The sequence below is a fragment of the Silene latifolia genome, chromosome Y (genome assembly GCF_048544455.1).
Source record: "Silene latifolia isolate original U9 population chromosome Y, ASM4854445v1, whole genome shotgun sequence".
NCBI lineage: Eukaryota > Viridiplantae > Streptophyta > Magnoliopsida > Caryophyllales > Caryophyllaceae > Silene > Silene latifolia.
Window position 1 is genome coordinate 443927734 of NC_133538.1, and position 24156 is coordinate 443951889.

General features: G+C 38.4%; 1 long non-coding RNA gene across 1 annotated transcript; it reads left to right on the forward strand.

Annotated features, from left to right (window-relative positions):
• The first annotated feature begins 6153 nt into the window (after positions 1-6153).
• LOC141626914 (uncharacterized) lies at positions 6154-8845 on the forward strand. The gene is made up of 3 exons (XR_012536483.1): positions 6154-6334; positions 6429-6491; positions 8706-8845. It is a non-coding gene; the product is annotated as an uncharacterized LOC141626914 (long non-coding RNA).
• Positions 8846-24156: the final 15311 nt, after the last annotated feature.

Consider the following 24156-nt stretch of genomic DNA (forward strand, 5'->3'; position numbering starts at 1 on the left):
TAATAATAATTTAAGTTAGAGTGTAAGAGAGTAAGTGAGTGTATTGTGTTGTCGAAATTGGGTTGGTCCGAATTAAACTAGGCTCAAAAGTGAAATATGACGGTCTTATGCTAGACGGAAAAATGTCTCAAGTCTATATTTGTAACACCCACGAATTTTCCGTGTTGGCATTTATAATTTAGTTAGCCATTTTATTATTTTATTTATATTTTTAAATCCGTTTTTATAAAATACGACTTTACATGTATAATAATATTAATGTTGATAAAAATATCCGTCTTGAGTTGTAGTAAGCTTAAGGCGTATTTCTAGTGTAATATCGACCCAAAATGTCAATTTGGGCCTAAGGCAACTATGGACCTTTCTCTTATGTTCTTCCCTTACACCCATATAAATGCTTGAAAGCCTATCTTCTTCCACCTAACAACAAATTTCAGCAACACCACCACAAACACAAACACCATTTTTGCATCTTACACCTCTTCCACTAAAACACCCATAACTTGCTCAATTTTAATCCGATTCAAGTGATTTTTGCATCTATCTTCTCCTCTTTCTGTCCTCCATCTTTCTAGGTAAGAAAGGTCTCAACTTTCTCCATATTTCTCCTCTGGTCGTGACCTTTAGGGCACGAGTACCCGTGTTAATTTCGTTTATTTGTGTGTCAAGTTGCGGATTTGGGCAACCGGAGTAGCTTTAGGTCGGAAACATGCTTATTGAAGAGCTAATGAGGTAACGGTGATGGGTTACTAGATATTATGTCAATTTGTGTGTTTGTATGTTGTGTATTGTTCCTTGTTGATATAAATTGTTAGTCTTTACGAATTGTTCATGTGGTGTTGGTTGAAACGTTTTTATACATGTTTTCCATGTTTAATTTGAGTTAAGGTTGCAACTTTGGATTCATGGTGGAATATATTTATGAACTAGGTAGTTTAATTGGGTGAATTTCATATTTTACATGCTTAACAATATATCTTAAAACCGTTTCAACATTTTTATATATGGCTTGTTGGGCGTATAAATGCTGTTTTGGGGCGTGATTTACATGTGTTTGAGCTAATTTTCTTGTGCCCGACTCAAATGTATATACATGTATGAATGTGGATCATTTGTATGGATGAATAACGTTTTAATCATGCTTAGAAACCCGTCATAAACCACCCGTGTTGGCCTGGATACCTGTCGTACCTGACCGAGACGAGCTCCAATGCCACTGAAAATGTGACAGATGGAACGACATCGAAAAATTAGGTGGTTTAGCCACTTGAATCACTCGATTCGGAGTCCGTATGAGTAAATGTCGCCCGTTTTACCGTTTTAAGCTCTATAAATATATATATCCTTTGTGTATGATGGTTGTTTATGCTTTTTATTCGTATCATGACCAAAGTTTTCCCTTGTTGACTCGTATATGCTTATGGGTGGTTCGGATTTTGGTTTGTTTACGTTTTGCCTCGTGTTCCGTATTAGTTAATTCTTTTGTTATCAGTTATTTATACTTTGTTCAAGTAACATGTGAATGAGAAATGAAACGTTTATTCATTACCGCTCATTATATTTTATAGATTGGGTTCACTATAATTTATATGGGGAATTTACATACTTCCTTCTTTTGGGCTTGTTATGTTTTAAATGTTGGAATTCACATGATTACATGGTTGGACTTCGCATGATTAACTTGATGGATTTCTTGTGACTTCAAGTATTAGGTTTTATGACTTGTTTTATGGGCTCATAAATGAGTCTTTGAGTTGGTCACATTTTATCCCGTAAATTTCACATAACGTAAATTATTCATTATCACTTGTTATATTTTATTTAACCGGCATGTTAAATTATGAAATGGAATATTTATTAATATAATACAAGTATGAGATATTTATTATAAATATGTACTTGTAAGAGTCATATCCTTGATAACGTCTTGTATTGTTCAGTTGTGAGAGTCTTGGTCGTATCGGATACCAGAGGTGAGCGATAGTCCCTCTAGTTACAATATGATCGTCGGGATTGATGTTCTTATCCGTACTTATGGTGATGCAGGCCATAAGTATGAATGTGACATTAATAATTCTGTCCCTGAGTCTTGGTCCTATCGGATACTAGGGGTGAGCCATAGGCCCTCTAGTTGAGATATGATCGTCGTCCTACCAGGAGGTTGGAGTCTAAGATGTAGTCTTGTGTGTGGTATCTCGGACATGCTTTAAAGGTAGCCTCTGAGTCGGATACTCCGTCTGCACTTTGTGTTGGTCTTACACTTGTAAGAGTCGTATTCTTTTAGAAATGCCATATTACCATCGTACGTGCTTGACATACATTTACGCCCTACTTGTGCTGTTCTGGCAAGTACGGGTTTGGCCTACTTGTCTTTGTTTCGCAAGTGTGGTTTTGGGCCACTTGTGCTGTGCTGGCAAGTGAGTCTTATCTTAGTCTTTTCGCCACTTTCGTGCTGTTCTGGCGATTGGGGTACTTGATCTCCATGAGTAGTCGAGTCTTGGGTGTGTGATGTGCTGGCGCACGTCGAATCGGGATGTACACCCGAGAATCTGCAGATTTAGACTAGGACCGTATCATTATCGTAGTCCTACCCGGGGAAATTATAGTCTAAGAGTAGTAAATGTCTTGCATTATTTGGATGGTTACTTTGGTCATATCTCCTTGAAATACGTGTTCGTGGCTAAGCGGCCGTGTTTGTTTCCTTGTCTTTATTCTCCATTTATTTTATTGTTGCTTATGCCTTACTTGTTTATTCCATAATTTCTTTTATCTTTGTTGGTTTAAACACGTATGATCCCATGTTTAGTTATAAGTCGATTCACTCATAACTTATCTAATATGATTTTTTGTTCATGTTCTTTGTTATGTTCGTTTTGACATAATGTGGCTGGGAGAACCCTGAGTTACTCCCCACTGACTGTGGCTTTCATGTTTACATGAATGACAGGTTCGTGAAGATGCATTTGTGGGGTTTAGACGTGTGAGCTAGCGAGCACCTTGGACTAGTAGTCGGTTTAGTAGAATTGCTTAGACTCACCTTTTATCATTTGTCATCGAGGGATATATTTTCCCTCACCTTGACTATCACGTTTGTATAATTCAATTTTATTTTCACATTCTTTGTTGGTGTTTTATGTTTTAAGGAACCCGCGCTTTAAATTTTAAAAGTTTTGAAAATTTCCTAATTTCCGCTTGAATTTATAACTTATATTTTCCGCTTTATCGCGGGAGTTCACAGTTGGTATCAGAGCCTTTGTTGCTCCCTACGCACACACGTGTACCCCAAATTTAATTTTAAACTTGACCTTGAATAATGAATGAGAGATGGGTAGACTTAAGGACCAAAGGTGGTAGTCTGTAGTGTGTTTGCTCTTTGTTAGGTTATAACATGTTTGTTCATTGTCATTTAATAATTGTTGTGCCCTTTGATCAATGACTGTGAACTTACCTATGTGGAGATCAAGACTTTGTGCCTAGTGCCGGAAACTGAAGGTTTGTTCAATCTTTGAAGAATGCTTCTTCTTCCTCGAAGATATTCCTCATTCTTTGTGTTCCTTGCCTTATTCTTTACCTCTTGGTGGCTATCTTTCTTCTAAACTCTTTTTTTTCCTTGGAATCTACTCTTGTACCCTCCTAACTTGTCCTTTGTTCCTTACTTGTCCTCCTTGACGCCTTTTAGATAGTTCTCTTTCTTTTGTGAGATGTTAATCTTGGTTGGATACTTTGGCTTTGTTGAGTTTGTTTGTATTTGACCCATAACCTTGGTTTAGTGGTTGTGATGTTAGAGAGACTTAGGTAGTATGGTGAGACATACTTGGTAATTCTTATACCTAGTTTCTTGACATAAAGTGAGCATAATTGATTAGTGGAATTCTGTGTATAAGTGTGAATTGCCTATGTTACTAAGGTTATAGAACTTGGCTTTGTTGTTTATGTTTGGAATTGGAAAGGCTTCGGAAGTGTAGTGAGACGTGTCTTGGGATGCTAGTGCCTAGTACTTGACTTATAATGGATGAGATTGAATGGTGGATTTGAGGATGTAGGATTGACTAAGTAAGTCGAGTTTGTGATTGACTTTCGTAGTTGTTTTGGATATGAGGGTTTAATGTGTATGTTACCATATAACAAATGCTAATTGTGGGATTATTAGTTTGTCTAAGTAAATGATCTTGATTACTATTTGAGGTATGGTATGACAGTGAGACTAAGCTACATTGTTCGGAAGTCTTAGCGCTTGTTTTAGTAACTAGAAAGGATAATGGTATGGTTGACGCCAATTGTTAAGTTGAAGGACATAGTTTCAATTTATGGTTTTAGAAACTTTGAAGTGGTATTGAGTACTTGAGATGATGGGATGATGATGTAGATGAGTGTAGTTCCACTTTTGGGAATCCGTAATAAGTAAAAGGATAGAAGGACTCGAGATCCTATGGATTTTTCATACTTCAATGATTAAACATCTTTCTCAAAGAGTGTGTAGTAGAGTGAACTTTTATGAAAGGAGTTTTCGGTTGACTTGTTACTACCTTACTCTATATGAGAACCTTGTGGAATAATTGAGAAATCCTTTCTGGGAATTTAGAGTTTGGAATTAGGATCCTTGATTGAGGATTCTACCATTTTGGGAAACTTATAGATGACACTGGTTGGATATGAGTATAGCTTTGTTGGAAACCTTGACCTTGATCTTGTGGAAGTTTTTTGTGGATATTTGAGGATTTGGAGTGATGAGATCACACTTGTAGTGAAGTACCTCATTTCATGGAATAACTTAGGATGAAATAACATAAGTGTTTTGATGAAGTCTTTGGGTGTTATGCGGTTATAAGTGTTGTGGTTAGGAAGTTTTCGGAACGGTTTGGGATGATGTTGTTGTTTGAGATTTGTGTACCCGGCGTTTCCTTCTTGTCTAATCCCCTTTCTTCTTTGACCATAAACGTTACCGTTCACACCTCCTTTCCTTGCTTCATCATGCTTCTCCTTAAAATTTGATGTTGGTAACCTATGAAACTCTATTTTTGACATCCTTGTGGATTTGACTTCGAATCTTACCCCTATGAAATTCATCATAGCTCTTTTGATTAGTTAAGTTTGAATCCTTTTAGCATACTTGTATCTATGATGTCCAAGTTACTTTTCCTTTCGTACAATTTCTAAACATTTTAAACTATCATTTTTGGTTCGTTGTTAAAAAACTATATTACTCTTACAAAATCTTACCTATTTTTAAAAGGTTCGAAAATAGAAATTTGATTTAACTCCCTATTTGTTCCTTGAGTATAGATTTCTTTATCATAATTTTAATTACTAAACCCGAGATTTCTTTAAATTTTATCCAATTTCAATTAACTTTGATCTACTTATGATTTCTTTGTCAAAGTTTGATGTTATCTTTTCACAAACTTGACTCCTTTTTAGTTTAAAAGTGAAACCTTTATATCTATTTTGGCTTTTGTAAAAGAAAATTTGAGTGGATTACCTTTTTCTTTTGATTTTAACGCTGATGAGATGTTAGAACTCGTTATTGGAGACGTTTGATAACTGGTTCTACGCTTGTCGGCGAATTGATTTTGTTCTAAATCTGTCTTTGACTTGGAAAGTTAGCGTTATTGTGTGCACGACAAGAGCAATTTCGTTCCATGAATGAGACTCATACTTGGAAAACCCTTCATAAATATTTTTGAAAACATTTTGATTTTTGATTTATACAAATGATTTACCTTTCGATCTGGTTCTGTCGGAAAATTTTAATTGAAACTTTTGAAAGAATTTTAATTCTTACGATAAGTAACCATTTAATGTTTTGGTTACCGATTCCAAACTTCCAGTTTTATTGTATATAACCTTTCATTTCTACTTTCAAGTTTCGAGGACGAAACTTTTTAAAAGGTGGGGTGATTGTAACACCCACAAATTTTCCGTGTTGGAATTTATAATTTAATTAGCCATTTTATTATTTTATTTATATTTTTAAATCCGTTTTTATAAAATACGACTTTACATATATAATAATATTAATGTTGATAAAAATATCCGTCTTGAGTTGTAGTAAGCTTAAGGCGTATTTCTAGTGTAATATCGACCCAAAATGTCAATTTGGGCCTAAGGCAACTATGGACATTTCTCTTATGTTCTTCCCTTCCACCCATATAAATGCTTGAAAGCCTATCTTCTTCCACCTAACAACAAATTTCAGCAACACCACCACAAACACAAACACCATTTTTGCATCTTACACCTCTTCCACTAAAACACCCATAACTTGCTCAATTTTTATCCGATTCAAGTGATTTTCGCATCTATCTTCTCCTCTTTCCGTCCTCCATCTTTCTAGGTAAGAAAGATCTTAACTTTCTCCATATTTCTCCTCTGGTCGTGACCTTTAGGGCACGAGTACCCGTGTTAATTTCGTTTATTTGTGTGTCAAGTTGCGGATTTGGGCAACCGGAGTAGCTTTGGGTCGGAAACATGCTTATTGAAGAGCTAATGAGGTAACGGTGATGGGTTACTAGATATTATGTCAATTTGTGTGTTTGTATGTTGTGTATTGTTCCTTGTTGATATAAATTGTTAGTCTTTTTGAATTGTTCATGTGGTGTTGGTTGAAACGTTTTTATACATGTTTTCCATGTTTAATTTGAGTAAAGGTTGCAACTTTGGATTCATGGTGGAATATATTTATGAACTTGGTAGTTTAATTGCGTGAATTTCATCTTTTACATGCTTAACAATCTATCTTAAGACCGTTTCAACATTTTTATATATGGCTTGTTGGGCGTATAAATGTTGTTTTGGGGCGTGATTTACATGTGTTTAAGATAATTTTCTTGTGCCCGACTCAAATGTATATACATGTATGAATGTGGATCATTTGTATGGATGAATAACGTTTTAATCATGCTTAGAAACCCGTCATAAACCACCCGTGTTGGCCTGGATACCTGTCGTACCTGACCGGGACGAACTTCAATGCCACTGAAAATGTGACAGATGGAACAGGATCAAAAAATTAGGTGGTTTAGCCACTTGAATCACTTGATTCGGAGTCCGTATGAGTAAATGGCGCCCGTTTTACCGTTTTAAGTTCTATAAATATATACATCCTTTGTGTATGATGGTTGTTTATGCTTTTTATTCGTATCATGACCTAAGTTTTCCCTTGTTGACTCGTATATACTTATGGGTGGTTTGGATTTTGGTTTGTTTACGTTTTGCCTCGTGTTCCGTATTAGTTAATTCATTTGTTATCAGTTATTTATACTTTGTTCAAGTAACATGTGAATGAGAAATGAAACGTTTATTCATTACCGCTCATTATATTTTATAGATTGGGTTCACTATAATTTATATGGGGAATTTACAAACTTCCTTCTTTTGGGCTTGTTATGTTTTAAATGTTGGACTTCACATGATTACATGGTTGGACTTCGCATGATTAACTTGATGGATTCTTGTGACTTCAAGTATTGGGTTTTTATGACTTGTTTTATGGGCTCATAAATGAGTCTTTGAGTTGGTCACATTTTATCCCGTAAATTTCACATAACGTAAATTATTCATTATCACTTGTTATATTTTATTTAACCGGCATGTTAAATTATGAAATGGAATATTTATTAATATAATACAAGTATGAGATATTTATTATAAATATGTACTTGTAAGAGTCATATCCTTGATAACGTCTTGTATTGTTCAGTTGTGAGAGTCTTGGTCGTATCGGATACCAGAGGTGAGCCATAGTCCCTCTAGTTACAATATGATCGTCGGGATTGATGTTCTTATCCGTACTTATGGTGATGCAGGCCATAAGTATGAATGTGACATTAATAATTCCGTCCCTGAGTCTTGGTCCTATCGGATACTAGGGGTGAGCCATAGGCCCTCTAGTTGAGATATGATCGTCGTCCTACCAGGAGGTTGGAGTCTAAGATGTAGTCTTGGGTGTGGTATCTCGGACATGCTTTAAAGGTAGCCTCTGAGTCGGATACTCCGTCTGCACTTTGTGTTGGTCTTACACTTGTAAGAGTCGTATTCTTTTAGAAATGCCATATTACCATCGTATGTGCTTGACATACATTTACGCTCTACTTGTCTTTGTTACGCAAGTACGGGTTTGGCCTACTTGTCTTTGTTCGCAAGTGTGGTTTTGGGCCACTTGTGCTGTGCTGGAAAGTGAGTCTTATCTTAGTCTTTCCGCCACTTTCGTGCTGTTCTGGCGATTGGGGTACTCGATCTCCATGAGTAGTCGAGTCTTGGGTGCGTGATGTGCTGGCGCACGTCGAATCGGGATGTACACCCGAGAATCTGCAGATTTAGACTAGGACCGTATCATTATCGTAGTCCTACCCGGGGAAATTATAGTCTAAGAGTAGTAAATGTCTTGCATTATTTGGATGGTTTCTTTGGTCATATCTCCTTGAAATACGTGTTCGTGGCTAAGCGGTCGTGTTTGTTTCCTTGTCTTTATTCTCCATTTATTTTATTGTTGCTTATGCCTTACTTGTTTATTTCATCATTTCTTTTATCCTTGTTGGTTTAAACACGTATGATGCCATGTTTAGTTATAAGACGATTCACTCATAACTTATCTAATATGATTTTTTGTTCATGTTCTTTGTTATGTTCGTTTTGACATAATGTGGCTGGGAGAACCCTGAGTTACTCCCCACTGACTCTGGCTTTCATGTTTACATGAATGACAGGTTCGTGAAGATGCATTTGTGGGGTTTAGACGTGTGAGCTAGCGAGCACCTTGGACTAGTAGTCGGTATAGTAGAATTGATTAGACTCACCTTTTCTCATTTGTCATTCGAGGGATATATTTTCCCTCACCTTGACTATCACGTTTGTATAATTCAATTTTATTTTCACATTATTTGTTGGTGTTTTAGGTTTTAAGGAACCCGCGCTTTAAATTTTAAAAGTTTTGAAAATTTCCTAATTTCCGCTTGAATTTATAACTTATATTTTCCGCTTTATCGCGGGGGTTCACAATATTAACTTAAGACGGAAAACTATTATTACTATTGTCACTATTATTACTATCCGATTAAAATACGTATTTTTATATAAATTAAGCTTTAAAATATTACTTTTATAAAAACCATGCTTAAAGTAAAATTAATTAAATTAAATAATTTAAAAATATTAAATAAAGTAATAGAATGGTTAAATAAATTACAAATGTCAAAATGAGAAATTCGCGGGTGTTACAATCACCCCACCTTTTAAAAAGTTTCGTCCTCGAAACTTGAAAGTAGAAAATGAAAGGTTATAAAGATAAAGCCGGACTTTTTGAAATTGGTAACTAAAATATTAAAAGGTTTGTCATTGTAAGAATCAAAATTCCTTCAAAAGTCTCAAGTAAAATTTTTTAACAGTACCAGATTCTCGTCAAAGGAACGGAAGTGTTCTTGTTGCGTATTCAAGAACCTCACATTCCAAATCAAAGACAAGGTCAAATATCAAATCATTTGCAGAAATTCAAAGTCAAAAAAATACTTCCAAAAACATTTACGAAGAGTTTTCAACAAAAATAAGTCTCTTTCATGGAACGAAATTGCTCTTGTCGTGCACACAAGAACACTAACTTTCCAAGTCAAAGGTAAATTTTGAAACAAAATCATTCGCCGATAAGCGTAGGGCAAGTTATTAGACGCCTTTAATAACGAGCGTTGATAACCCATCAACGTTAAAACCAATTGAACAATGATAATCCACTCAAATTTTCTTTGGCAAAAGCAAAAATAAAAATAAAAGTTTCACTTTTAAATTCAAAAAGGAGTTAAGTTCTTGAAAATGTAACAATAAATTTTCACAAGGAATCATAAATAAATCAAAGTTATTTAGAAATCGAGCAAAATTTAAAAGCAACTCGGGTATAGCAATAAAAAATCATGATAAAGGAATCTATACTCAAAGAACAAATAGGGGACTAAATCAAATTTTCATTTTTAAACCTTTAAAATAGGTAAAATTTTGTAAAAGTAAAATAATTTTTTAACTACGAACCAAAATGGTAGTTTGAAATGGTTAGAAATTGTACAAAATGAAAAGTAACTTAGATATCATAAATACAAAGTACGCTAAGAGGATCCAAACTTAATCAACAAAAGAACCATGATGAACTCCCTAGGAGTAAGAGTCAAAGTAAGGCAACAAGGATGTCAAGGATATAGTTTTTATAAGTTACGAGCATCAAACTTAAAGAAGGAGCACGACGAAGCGGGGAAGAGAGGTATGGACGGTAACGCTTATGGTCAAAGAAAAAGGGAGATTAGACAACAAGGAAATGCCAGATACTCAAATCTAAAATAACAACATCATCCTAAGCGGTTCCGAAAACTTCATAACAACAAAACTCATAACCACATTGCTCCCAAGGATTTACTCAAAACACTTACGTTACTTCAACCTAAGCTATTCCATGTAACAAGGTACTTCACTATAAGTGTTATTTCACCACTCCAGATCCTCAAACAACTAAAAACAACCTCCACAAGATCAATGTCAAAGCTTTTAACAAAGCAATACTCTTATCCAACTAGTGTCAACTATGAGTTTCCCAAAATGGTAAAACCCTCAATCAAAAATCCAAATTCAAAAGTTCTTTTGCACATTCTATCATCCCAAAGAGATCTTGTTATACTCTCGAAACCTAAAGCGTAGGTGGTGACATTCTCCAAATCACGAGACAACCACCCAAAACATCTAACTCATCTCAGCTCAACATCTATCGATCCCAACTTATAATTACATCTCAAGAACTCTGGCTACTAACCCTCATTACCGCAAAGTGAATACCCAAATGAGATTCCAAAACTAGCAGCAACTCTCGCCTAACATGGTTCTTATGTAATCATCACAACACTCATAAAAGTATACCGACTATGCTAACCTCGAGCTCAACTCAACTTCCAATTAACACTTTCATCACTAATGGCCAACAACGTCCTAGAGGTGTTTCCTTCCAAGCTCTCGTCATAAACTCTACTCCATGTCAAAACCCTAAGCAACAATACTCGAATTACCAAGCTCTCAAATTCCAAGTATAAACAATAAGACCAAGTACCATAACCTTAGTAACATAGGCAACTCATACTTAACACACAGAATCCACCAATCAAACACACTCACTCTATGTCAAGTTACTAAGCATAAGAATCACCAAGGTATGTCTCACCACACTACTAAAACCTCCGCAGCAACAAAACTCCTCAAGGTAAGGGTAAATGGTCAACCACAAACAAACTTCACAAGGTCAAATTATCCAACCAAGATTAACATCCCATGAGAGAAAGAGAACTATCAAGAAGGCATCAAGGGAGGATTAACAAGGGACAAGGGACACGTTGGGAGGGTACAAGAGTAGCTTCCAAAGTAAAACAAAAGAGAGTTTAGAAGAAAGATAAGCATCAAGAAGTAAAAGAACAAGGCAAGATACACAAGAATGACATATGTCTTCGAGGAAGTAGAAGCACATTCTTCAAAAGTTGAATAAATCCTCAATCTGCAGCAATAGGCACCAAAACTTGATCGCCACACAGGTAAGCTCACGGTTATTGATCCAAGGGTGCAAAAATAATTGACAATCAACAAACATGTTAGAACCTACCACGAAGCATACACAAAGAGACTACCAACTTAGGTCCTTAGTTCTACCTATCTCTCATTCATTATTCAAGGTCAAGTTCCAATTTAAATTTGGGGTACACGTGTGTGCGTCGGGAGCAACATAGGCTCTAATACCAACTTTAAACCCCAACAAAATGCGGAAAATATAACTTATAAATTCAAGCGGAAATTAGGAAATTTTTGAAAATTTTAAAATTTAAAGTGCGGGTTCATTAAAATCTAAAACACAAATAAAGCATGTGGAAATAAAGATTAAATTATACAAACGTGATAGTCAAGGTGAGGGAAAATATATCCCTCGAATGACAAATGATAAAAGGTGAGTCTAAGTAATCCTACTAAGCCGACTACTAGTCCAAGGTGCTCGCTAGCTCACACATGTCTTCACCCCATAGATGCACCAACTAATACCTGTCATTCATGTAAACATGAACGCCACAGTCAGTGGGGAGTAACTCAAGGTTCTCTCAGCCACAAATTGTCAAAATGAACAAAACAAAGAACTAAAACAGGTAAATCATGTAAGATACTTACAAAAGATATAAATATCAAGTTTATATTTAAACATGACAATTAAATGAGATGGAACAAGACAGATCAACATTAGCCTAAGAAAGATTCAACTATTCATGTGAAATAATTAAATAATAAGAAAGACGAGAATACGGTCATTTAGACAAAGATACGCATTTCTAGGAAATACAACATAGATGTGAGATTAGAATCCGAATCATGTGAAGCAGTTAAGTAAGGGATCAATCAATCCAAATTACAAGAATAGAAACTGTAGCCATTACTTGGAAAACCACTTAGCAAGCATTGCATGGGACGTGGCTACTAATGTCACATTCATACTTATGGCTTGCATCTCACCATAAGAATGGATGGGAACATCAATCCCGACGATCATATCACAACTAGAGGGCTTATAGCTCACCCCTAGTATCTGATAGGAACAAGACAACAACACAAGGCATAACTCTTGCCTTAAATGATATATGACAATATCTATAACCAAGCAAGACCTTTATTACTCATTATATATAATTCCCCTGGTAGGACGACAATGGTACTCCCAAGACCCAGTCCTAGTCTAAATCTGGCCAGACTCTCGGGACAGTACAGTTCCCAATTCGACATGCGGCAGGACAGTCCGCATCCAAGACTCGAACCATAAATCGGAAATCGAGAACCCACAATCGGCAAGACAGTCTGAAAGAGGCAGAAGATATGAGCTAAACCCACAATTGGCAGGACAGTCTGAAAGAGGCGTAAAGATAAGTCAAGCAAAAAGGTATAGCATAAAGGCATTATCATAAGAATACGACTCCTTACCACCCATTATGTAAATTCAGCTATTCGTACTTGTATAACATAAATGGGCATTTCATTTCATTTCTAAATGATACTTAAGCAAAGTATACTAAATGCGATGTGAACATTCTCATAGTATAAAGGTAAACATTCCACTTAAATCTTATAAAACACTTGATCAAATTATAATAAATTCAATTGAACCTTGTACTAACATTTTGATAACATCTCTTTTCATTCTCATAAATTACTTTAAGATAAATATAATAAACGGGCGTGAATTACTTACGTCATGATAGATGATACCCGTCGAAGTGAATACCAAAAATAATATTTATAAAACCAAACTACTACTAGCAAGCGGTAGTAAGGGTCGATCCGCAGGGAGGTAGGGAGATAATAGTTGTTATTAATTCTAGTCTAAGGGTAACGATTGTGGGGGTTTTGGAGTGGATTATTTCTAAGTCTAAATGCATAAATAAAAGGCAAGTAATAAAAGAGATGTAAACAATAATAAAAAGAATGCTAAGACGGTCGGTTCACTGCAATGCATTTGACGACGGTATCTAAGTAAGTCTGATAGATCACGATAGGTGGGCAAATAAGAAGTCCTCTCGGTCCATTCTTAACTAGTAGCGCCTCTCAGCCTATGCTACTGGTCCCTAGGTCTCACTAATACCAGCTCTCGCCCTGAAAAGTGATTCCTAATGCCTAAATTACATTATCTTTCGATCTAGCAATTTAGTCGTCTCAATTTATTAATCTATTTTCCCTCCCCTATCTCTCGATCTTGTGGGTCGGTCAAATACTAAGCATTTAACAAGTCTCCTCTCGGTCTCGTTGTCAAATATTACAATTAAAACATTGAAACGGTGCTAATCTATCGCGCGTCAGTCGATCGACCAAATAAGCGATCGATCGACCAACAGTCGATCGATCGACTGACTAATCCAGTCGATCGACCAAAGGCCGACATCAGGTTTACTAATCTATGTCGTCTTCACCGCAGGTCCCCTCACATCTTAGCACGGGGTATTTAGCTACTCATAATAATTCTAATTATAACTACGAAAGCAATTAAAACAATGAAACTAAGCATGATTAAAACGATTTAACAATAAATTCGCAATAAAGAAAATTACGGCTTTAGGGAACTAATCTAGCAATTCTAACTACGAAGATAATAAACTTAAAGACTGAAATTATGATTGAGAAATACCGAAACTGAAGGCCGAAAGGAAATCCAGATGCAAAATAGCGAACATTATTGAGAAACTAAAATATTTGAATTGAATGTAAACTATATAAAACCGAGACCTAATGTCTCTCCTAAAAACTGATCATTATTCTGAAAACATAGGTTAGTTTATATAGGAAAAATCCTGCGTAACCTTTATTCCTAACCTAATCACAATGGGCTTTGGAATTCTCGATCTTTTAATTTGCGCATCGGACCGTTGTTCATCGATCGACCATAAGCATCAGTCGATCGACTAAGTAGCAGCGAACAGTAGCTACTGGAACCCGTGGGGTGGTCGATCGACCACTTGGGCCATCGATCGACCAACACCTGTCTGTCAAATAGCATTCTGACGATTCCTGCAGCGCGCACCGATCTTAAAACAGCTGCCATTTCTTCGTTACTTGGTCAAATCAAGCGTTCTACACGGCGTTGGAAAGCTAAGAGGATAAGCTTTCACCTCCAATTGGAATCACTCGATTATCTGCTGTAGAACTCGAGATATAGCCATCTGAAGCAGCCTGCAGTTTCGAGAAGCACTTCTTCGCTTGTTAAACTCGTACGCACCCATGCTTTTGCTATCTTTATGGCTTGAAACGCGCACCAAGCTCATTCCTCGAGTCAATACTCCATGTCAAATGCAATGTCAATTACTTAGGGACGGATTCGGCTCGATTTCCGCTCAATTCTTCATATTTCTGCAATAATAGACAAAAACACGAAAGTAGAGGAAAATAGGGAAATAATGGCATATATTGCACATTTGAGCTCTGAAATGCGTGTAGAATAAAGTGTGAAACATCATATTTTAGACACGCATCAAATCTCCCCAAACCAAACCTTGCTTGTCCCCAAGCGAGAACTAGACTCGATCCTAAAACCTAATGGAACGAGTTCAATCTCAGAGCGAAATGCAAACTGTTAAGCCTAAACCGATTTAATGCACAACCAACAATCAATTAGTAATGTGAATCATGCAAACGAATTATAAAGTCGTCAAAAACTGCTGCACCCTTGACTATGGAGACTTATCAAATTGGACTCTCGCGGGTCGCTCAAATCACTCAATTAAGCACAGGTGATATATTCGTAAGATAGAAAGAATAAATTTTGTAGTGACTCTCACCTAACTACGACCTATGAGGACATGCCAGCAATAAAATATGAAAATGATCTCTATGACCGTACATACGCATTCCAACCAAACAGATGACCAATGACACATGCCGAGGTATATATGGGATATGTGAGGTAATGGGTAAGAAGAGGCAAAAAAATTATGGAAAAGTGGAGGTACAGGTGATCAAGCTAGTACCAAAACGGAACCAAATGGCAACATCCAACTTCTTGCTCATAATCAAACTAAACGGTGCTATAGCAAGCACAAATCTCACAATCTCCATAAAAATCAATCAACTCCCCATAAGATATAAATGCAACGTGGGAGCAAAAATCGCCATAAGATAAAGGCTTGAATTATGCGAATTGATTTTCTTTTCTGTCTCGGGCTGCAGTCGATCGACCAGAAAGGGCAGTCGATCGACCGTTTTGAACAGTACAAAACTCTCTTTTTTTTTTCTCTTTTTTCGAATCATTTTCCATTTCTTTTTTTTTCTTTTCTATTTCTTTCTTTCCTTCTTTTCATTTTCCCAACAACATCTCAATCGAGCAAATACCACCAAAAACGAAGTAACAATCCCAGAACGTAAACTACTAGCTTGACAAGGGCAGGCTAAATGTAGGATGTAGTAAATGGGACAAAAAAGGATATTTTTGGCAGTGTGAAGCTTATGGGTAAAATGAGAAAAGGAAACCTCTACCACATGTGTCAACAAACCACAGACCTAATGCATACAGGTATTAAGCAGATCAAGTTCATATTTATGCACATTAAGGAAACATGTCTCATAAGGAGTACTACTCACATTCCTAAATAAACCGGTCATAGATGACACCAGATTATAAAGCTCCAAACCTCGAAAATATGATGTAGCTTGCCAATTTTCAAAGTCAAGTCTCAAGCTCAAAGAAAATAATTTAACGAAAACTCGTGGATATGCATATACGATTCTACCAATAACATGTTGATCTAGCAAGGCTCGGCAAAACAGTGCAAATGAAAAATCATCATAGAAATACTACCGTTCCGACTCGACCTATATGCTAAAATAAACGTGCATTTTATGGAAATTTTTGAAATTTTTCAATTTTTTTTTGGATTTTTGAATTTTCTGTATATAATGAAAATGAAATAAACAATGCAAACTGAAATTTAAACGTGAATGCAAACAAATGAATGAAGTGCGACGCAAAACCCTTCCCCAAACCAAATCGCACAATGTCCCCATTGTGCAAAATCATGTAATGAGAGAAAAGAGAAACGGAATTTGCGAAAAATGAAATAAATAAATATGACATGAAGTGGAAATCGGAACTCACAAGACTTTGAGCGCGACAAAAGGAAACCTCCCCAAACCAAATAAGAGCTAGGAGGTTTCAGAGCCAGCATGCTACCAATAAGTACCTGAAAAGACAAACAAAACCACGCATAAAATCGAGAAAACAATTTTGGGACGGTAATTATGTGCAAAGTTACGAAAAAGGAAAAAATCAGAAATAAGACGGAAAACAAAGTGGAGGGAAGACTCCCTCAATTCCGCAAAACGATCAAACACAGCAGGGGAATGATCGAAAATAGGTACAACAATGCCGGGCAGTGGTGGTCGATCGACCACATCACCCGATCGATCGATCAAGTGATCGAGACCGAAACTCCGAGATGCGGCTCGGTCGATCGACCATACTGCTATCGATCGATCAACTAATCAATCTGTAACTTTCTGATTTCGTCTAATTAGCTCAATAAATTAAGCTATCATGGTCTTCAACCTGCAAAAGCACATAATAACGCGCCCAAAAATTGCGCAAAACCCAAAGTAACAGTCTATAGTGTTTTAAAAAGAAAAACAAGCACACGACTAAGAGTTTTTATTTCTAAACAATTATGAGGTTTTATTCAAAACAAAAACAAAACACATCCGGGTTGCCTCCCGGCTAGCGTTGGTTTCAAACAGGTCCCGCTCGACCTCTTTTTTCTTCAGCAGCTCACTCTAATGGAGCCCAATCAAAACAATTCAAGGCTCTCAGCAACCTATCAAATAGCTGCGCATGTGCTACACAAAACTGTAAGTAGCACCATAATATAGAAATAACATAGGAAATCAAAATGTAAAAACATTTAAGCCTAACAAATTTCCTATGGCAGCTCCTAAAATTGTCCACAGAGTTATTCTGCCCTCCAGCTAAGGGCGGAATATAAAAGCTTAAGTTAACCACAAGTGGAGAATTAACGAACTCAGGTGCATTCGACTCAATAATAACGCGAGTAGAATTAAAGTACTCTGACGGATATGAAACGTGAGGTGGAGGAGTCTGATCAACTAAGGGAGAAGGTGGATAATCGTCCCAAATGCATGGGATAGTAAAGTCAAATGGGTCAATGGGGTCTCCTAAAATAGGCTCATCATCGATATCATCATAAGTATCCCATTTAACCTCTAGACTATCACTCTCCTCATCGCTAGACTCGTCAAGATGGAGGTTCTCGAAGAGAGCCTCCAAATCGTCCTCACTAACATTGCAAGAATCATAAAGGGGTTCTAGACTATCCTCATAAAAAGGATTGTCAACCACGCTAATGGTTTCCTCTATGTCTCCGTCAGCATTTCCTAGATCGGTTTCTAAGGTCTCACCCACCCCCTCATCTGAGTCAACATGAAGAGAAAAAGTAGGTTTAAGAGATTCAGTAGCAAACCAATTAAAGAATTTTAATACCTCAATGACAGGGATTCCTTCAAAATCCCACTTACCTATAGACTCGAGGTATGCTCGCGTAGGGTCATTCATTTGCCGGAAAATGGTGCAGCATATTTGGAGATCAGAGAAGGCATCTCGTCTGGGCTCAATAAACTCCCAAAGTCTGGCTAAATAGACACCAAAGATTTCGTTCTCTTCCCGCGAAAAACTCGGAAGAACGACATGAGAACGGTCTCAAGGAACCGAAGTTCCCTGAGACTAAAGAAAGAAAGACTAAAATTAAAGACAACTAAAACTAGCGCTGCCTCCCCGGCAATGGCGCCAAAATTTGATACCCGTCGAAGTGAATACCAAAAATAATATTTATAAAACCAAACTACTACTAGCAAGCGGTAGTAAGGGTCGATCCGCAGGGAGGTAGGGAGATAATAGTTGTTATTAATTCTAGTCTAAGGGTAACAAATTGTGGGGGTTTTGGAGTGGATTATATCTAAGTCTAAATGCATAAATAAAAGGCAAGTAATAATAAAGAGATGTAAACAATAATAAAAAGAATGCTATGACGGTCGGTTCACTGCACTGCGACACGGTATCTAAGTAAGTCTGATAGATCACGATAGGTGGGCAAATAAGAAGTCCTCTCGGTCCATTCTTAACTAGTAGCGCCTCTCGGCTATGCTACGGTCCCTAGGTCTCACTAATACCGCTCTCGCCTGAAAAGTGATTCCTAATGCCTAAATTACATTATCTTTCGATCTAGCAATTTAGTCGTCTCAATTTATTAATCTATTTTCCCTCCCCTATCTCTCGATCTTGTGGGTCGGTCAAATACTAAGCATTTAACAAGTCTCCTCTCGGTCTCGTTGTCAAATATTACAATTAAAACATTGAAACGGTGCTAATCTATCGCGCGTCAGTCGATCGACCAGCTAAGCCAGTCGATCGACCAACAGAATCGATCGATCGATCGACTAATCCAGTCGATCGACCAAAGGCCGACATCAGGTTTACTAATCTATGTCGTCTTCACCGCAGGTCCCCTCACATCTTAGCACGGGGTATTTAGCTACTCATAATAATTCTAATTATAATTACGAAAGCAATTAAAACAGTAAACGGAAGCATGATTAAAACGATTTAACAGTAAATTCGCAATAAAGAAAATTACGGCTTTAGGGAACTAATCTAGCAATTCTAACTACGAAGATAATAAACTTAAAGACTGAAATTATGATTGAGAAATACCGAAACTGAAGGCCGAAAGGAAATCCAGATGCAAAATAGCGAACATTATTGAGAAACTAAAATATTTGAATTGAATGTAAACTATATAAAACCGAGACCTAATGTCTCTCCTAAAAACTGATCATTATTCTGAAAACATAGGTTAGTTTATATAGGAAAAATCCTGCGTAACCTTTATTCCTAACCTAATCACAATGGGCTTTGGAATTCTCGATCTTTTAATTTGCGCATCAGACCCGTTGTTCAGTCGATCGACCATAAGCATCAGTCGATCGACTAAGTAGCAGCGAACAGTAGCTACTGGAACCCATGGGGTGGTCGATCGACCACTTGGGCCAGTCGATCGACCAACAGCGCTGTACAGAATAGCATTCTGACGATTCCTGCAGCGCGCACCGATCTTAAAACAGCTGCCATTTCTTCGTTACTTGGTCAAATCAAGCGTTCTACACGGCGTTGGAAAGCTAAGAGGATAAGCTTTCACCTCCAATTGGAATCACTCGATTATCTGCTCTAGAACTCGAGATATAGCCATCTGAAGCAGCCTGCAGTTTCGAGAAGCACTTCTTCGCTTGTTAAACTCGTACGCACCCATGCTTTTGCTATCTTTAGGCCTTGAAACGCGCACCAAGCTCATTCCTCGAGTCAATACTCCATGTCAAATGCAATGTCAATTACTTAGGGACGGATTCGGCTCGATTTCCGCTCAATTCTTCATATTTCTGCAATAATAGACAAAAACACGAAAGTAGAGGAAAATAGGGAAATAATGGCATATATTGCACATTTGAGCTCTGAAATGCGTGTAGAATAAAGTGTGAAACATCATATTTTAGACACGCATCAATAGATATGAGGCGGATATGTATATAATTCAATCCCCAATATTCATGAGCATACAATAATTAAATTAAACTCATTTTATAAGGAAAACATGTCATTTCATACAATAATGAATTTCACAAATATAAACCATGTGAGAAAAAGTATATAAATGAACGATAATTAATAATTCACGTTATATACTCCACAAGACGGAAATTTAAATAATTAAAACAAACACATTTGATGCCAACCAAGCTACAAAACACGACTCAAGGAGGGGACTTAGGACAACCATTTTCATGTCCCAACCAACAGCCGTGACCAAGCTAGGCAGCTGCCCAGGCGAGGCAGGCCATTGTCCAGGCCAACCGTGGTGAAACAGGCCACACAGGCCCCTGCCCAGTCCACAAACAGCCATCATCCCACTCCCAAAATAGCCCAAACAGCCACCGTCACCAACCAACTCAGCCGTGCAACCACCCGTCCATAAGTAAAGATTACAAACTCCAAACATAACACAACCGTGTCCATTGAAAGGGGCACATGTTAATAGTGGGAAATTCAAACGTATACTTGAGTCGGAAGTAAGAATAATCTACCCACAACATCAACACTCGACATGAACCACAAAGACACTCAAAACCATACCATGACAGCCATTTCAAGGCACCTCTAAGACGGATTTCTAAGCAAAGTTGAGACAGAAATTTATTAACTTACACACTACAATGGCCACCTACGACAGTCCCTACACAGCTCCCCCACGACTGCTCAAAACTACCCCGAAAAGACTACCTGCACTCGCACCAAACAGTAACACAAACGGTACCAAAACGGTCCCAATACAGGCCACGAGCAGCCCCACATGACCATCATTCGACTGACCACAACCACCATTCACACCACCCTAAATCCCGTCTCAAAATAGTATAATAGTCCTCTGTTTTCATGCCTAAAACAGCCCAAAAATGAGTCTTTATAAGACGACACTTAAGACAAGAACAAGCTGAAATTTTATCCAGCTAAAATACCGTTTTCAAACGAAAATAAAGCGAAACCTCATAAAGAATGAAAATTTACCGCAACTAAACATTCAACATACGAATTTATCACACAAAACGACATAATAACAAGAGATTTTGACATTTATCGAGTAACCTATCCCCGTTACCTCAAATGCTCCTTATTCTTCGAATAAATGGTCCACAAGGCATAAGTCATACTCTGGGTCTTCAATTCCTTCACCTAGAACGAGAAAGATGGGATCTTTAAGCTAAAAATCGAATTTCCCATAAGACGGGTCATTTCGAAAATTCAACAAAAGCGAAACTTTCTTCCCCAAAAAGTTGAAGGACGGAGAGTGGAAGCTAATGATGTGAAAATCAAGGAAAAAGGTTGAGAAACTAGGGAGAAAACGGAGGTTGAAGATCGAATGTTAATGGTGAGTATGAGGAGTTGTTGATACTGCATGTTTAGTCGAAATAGGAAGGGGATAGAGTGAGGGGACGGGTGAGGGGGTTTAATAATAATAATAATAATAATAATAATAATAATAATAATAATAATAATAATAATAATAATAATAATAATAATAATAATAATAATAATAATAATAATAATAATAATAATAATAATAATAATAATAATAATAATAATAATAATAATAATAAGGAGAGAGGAGGCGATAGAAAAGGCGATCAGCGTTTAGGGTTCGTGCTCCTCACTCTTCCTCACGCCGGCAGGTAACCTCACGTCACCGTCGGATTTCCTCACCGCCGGTAACCTCACGTCACCGGCGTCATGTTTTACTGGGTGGTCGGGGTCGTTTTTTGTGGCGTTGCAGTTTTGCGGGGTTGTCTGTGTACTGCTTGCTGCTGCTGCTGTCATCGGCTGCCACCAAGGACCCTCTCCACCACATCACGCCGGCGGTAGGACTCACGTCGTCGTTGTGCGTGCCTGTGTGTGGTGTTTTCTGTTTATGTTTTCGCGGCTAGGGCAGTAGTTGTTTTCGCGATTAGGGCAACTCTTTCTTCTCCGGTTGCTGCTGGTGTTCTTCTCCGGTTGCTACTGTTGTTCTAATCCTTAACATCCCCTCTGCCTTTCATCAACACTCTTTTCTACGCTGGTGCGGGTTTTGGGTGTTCTTGATTGGTTTATCGACTTCTAGCGGGTTTTCGGGTTGTGCGAGTTTTACTGTTTTGACGGGATCTCTTGTGCCTCCGGTTACCTTGGTCGTTTGAGGGGTGTTTTCTCGGTGGGGTTGACCGTCTGCCATCGCTTGTTGCTTTTTACCCCGCCTTGTCGGGTTTCTTTTTCTCGGGGTTTTTCTTTTGTGTTTTGGGTTTCTTTCTTTTGTCGCGTTTTTTTTCCTCTCTCTTTGTCGCGTTATTTCGCCTCTTTGCCGTCTTTGTTCTTTGATTGGTTGCTCGATCTTGGTGGTGTTTGTCAGTGGGTTGACGTGGTGTTCTTTTTCGGGTAGTGGTTTTTAGCCTAGTGGTATTGTGAAGGGGTGTGGTTGCTTGCTCTTTGGTCGTTTCTTGCGCGTGTGTGGCTTGGTCACTATCACGTGGGGATCCTTTCACAACTATCACGATTTTTGTGCAGGTAGGGCGTGGGGTTTTGCTTCTCCCTTCATGCCCGAGCTTGTGCGGTACCATTGTCCTTTTTCGGGTCTTCATGGGTGTCGGGATGGTTTTGGTAAGGGCCTTACAAATGCAGCTTGGCAGAAACATTTACAGGTCCGACATTGTCATGACGGTGCATTGGACCTTACGCGGCAGACTCTTTCTGATAGTTTGACTGTTTATTCCAATGCCGAGAGTTCTTTGAGACGGATGGGGCTCTGGTTGTGTGGGGTGTGTTTTATGACCCGTACTGTTAGAGCTAGATGTCGGCATAATCGGGGTGATATTATGGAGCATCCGGGGTGTGTTGATGGCATTTACACCTTCCATATTCATGGTATTCCGAGACCTTTGGCTCCTTCTACTTCGGTTTCTTCTGATGATAGTGTAGAGCTCGTTCAGTGGTCTATATCTTCGCTGGATCGTTTGCTGTCTTTAGGCCTTCGCACCGTCAAATCTATTCCTCCTAAGTGCCGTCTTGGGTTTGCTCGGGCTTTGAAAGGGGCCTTGGATGCGGTGTTTGATGCCCCTTGTGATCTCTCCCGCTGGGTTCGGTTGCTTGTTCTACCCCTTTGTTTGCTCAGGACTTTTGCTCCTCGGAGTAATCATGAGTGTCGGACAGCTATTCGGCGTCAGCATCAGGAGGAGTGTATTGCCAGGGATATACTTGCTTGGGGGACACCTGGGGGGGTGGGGGTTTGCAGTTGTTACATGAGTGTTTTGATGAGGGTCCTTCTTCTTTTTCTGTGGATGAGGAGCTGGATTTGAGTGAGCTTAACCTCCGCCAATGTCGGCGGAAGATTTCTGATGGCCATTATACTGCTTCTCTACGAGTGCTTTCTTCCTCTGGGGTCGCCCCCTACTCCGATGCCACTCTCGTGGCCTTGCGTGAGAAGCATCCTGTTGCCCCGCCTCCTTCTTTGCCTCCTCTGTCTAGGGATCATCATCCTCTGGTTGCCTCTTCGGCTGTGATCTTGGATATGATTCGGAGCTTCCCTCGTGGCACTTCCTGTGGGAGGGATGGTTTTCGTGCCCAACACCTTATGGATTGTTTGAGTGGCGCTGCTGTGGCTATTTCAGATGATTTGATCACTTCTATTACTAGGGTGGTTAATCTTTTTCTTGAGGGTCGTTGTCCTCTTCCTCTGGGTGAGTACATTGCTAGCGCCCCTCTCACACCACTCGTTAAACCGGGTGGTGGGGTTCGTCCTATTGCTGTTGGTACGGTTTGGAGACGGCTTGTCTCCAAGGTTGGTGCTTCTATGGTTGGTCCGTCCTTATCTTCTTATTTTGATGGGCTTCAGTTTGGGGTTGGGGTGTCTGGTGGAGGAGAGGCTATCTTGCATGCCTTGAACCGGCTTATTGAGGATCGGGGGACTCAGGTGGGGCTTTCTATGTTGCTGGTTGATTTCCAGAATGCGTTCAACCTTGTTGATCGTTCGACCATGCTTCAGG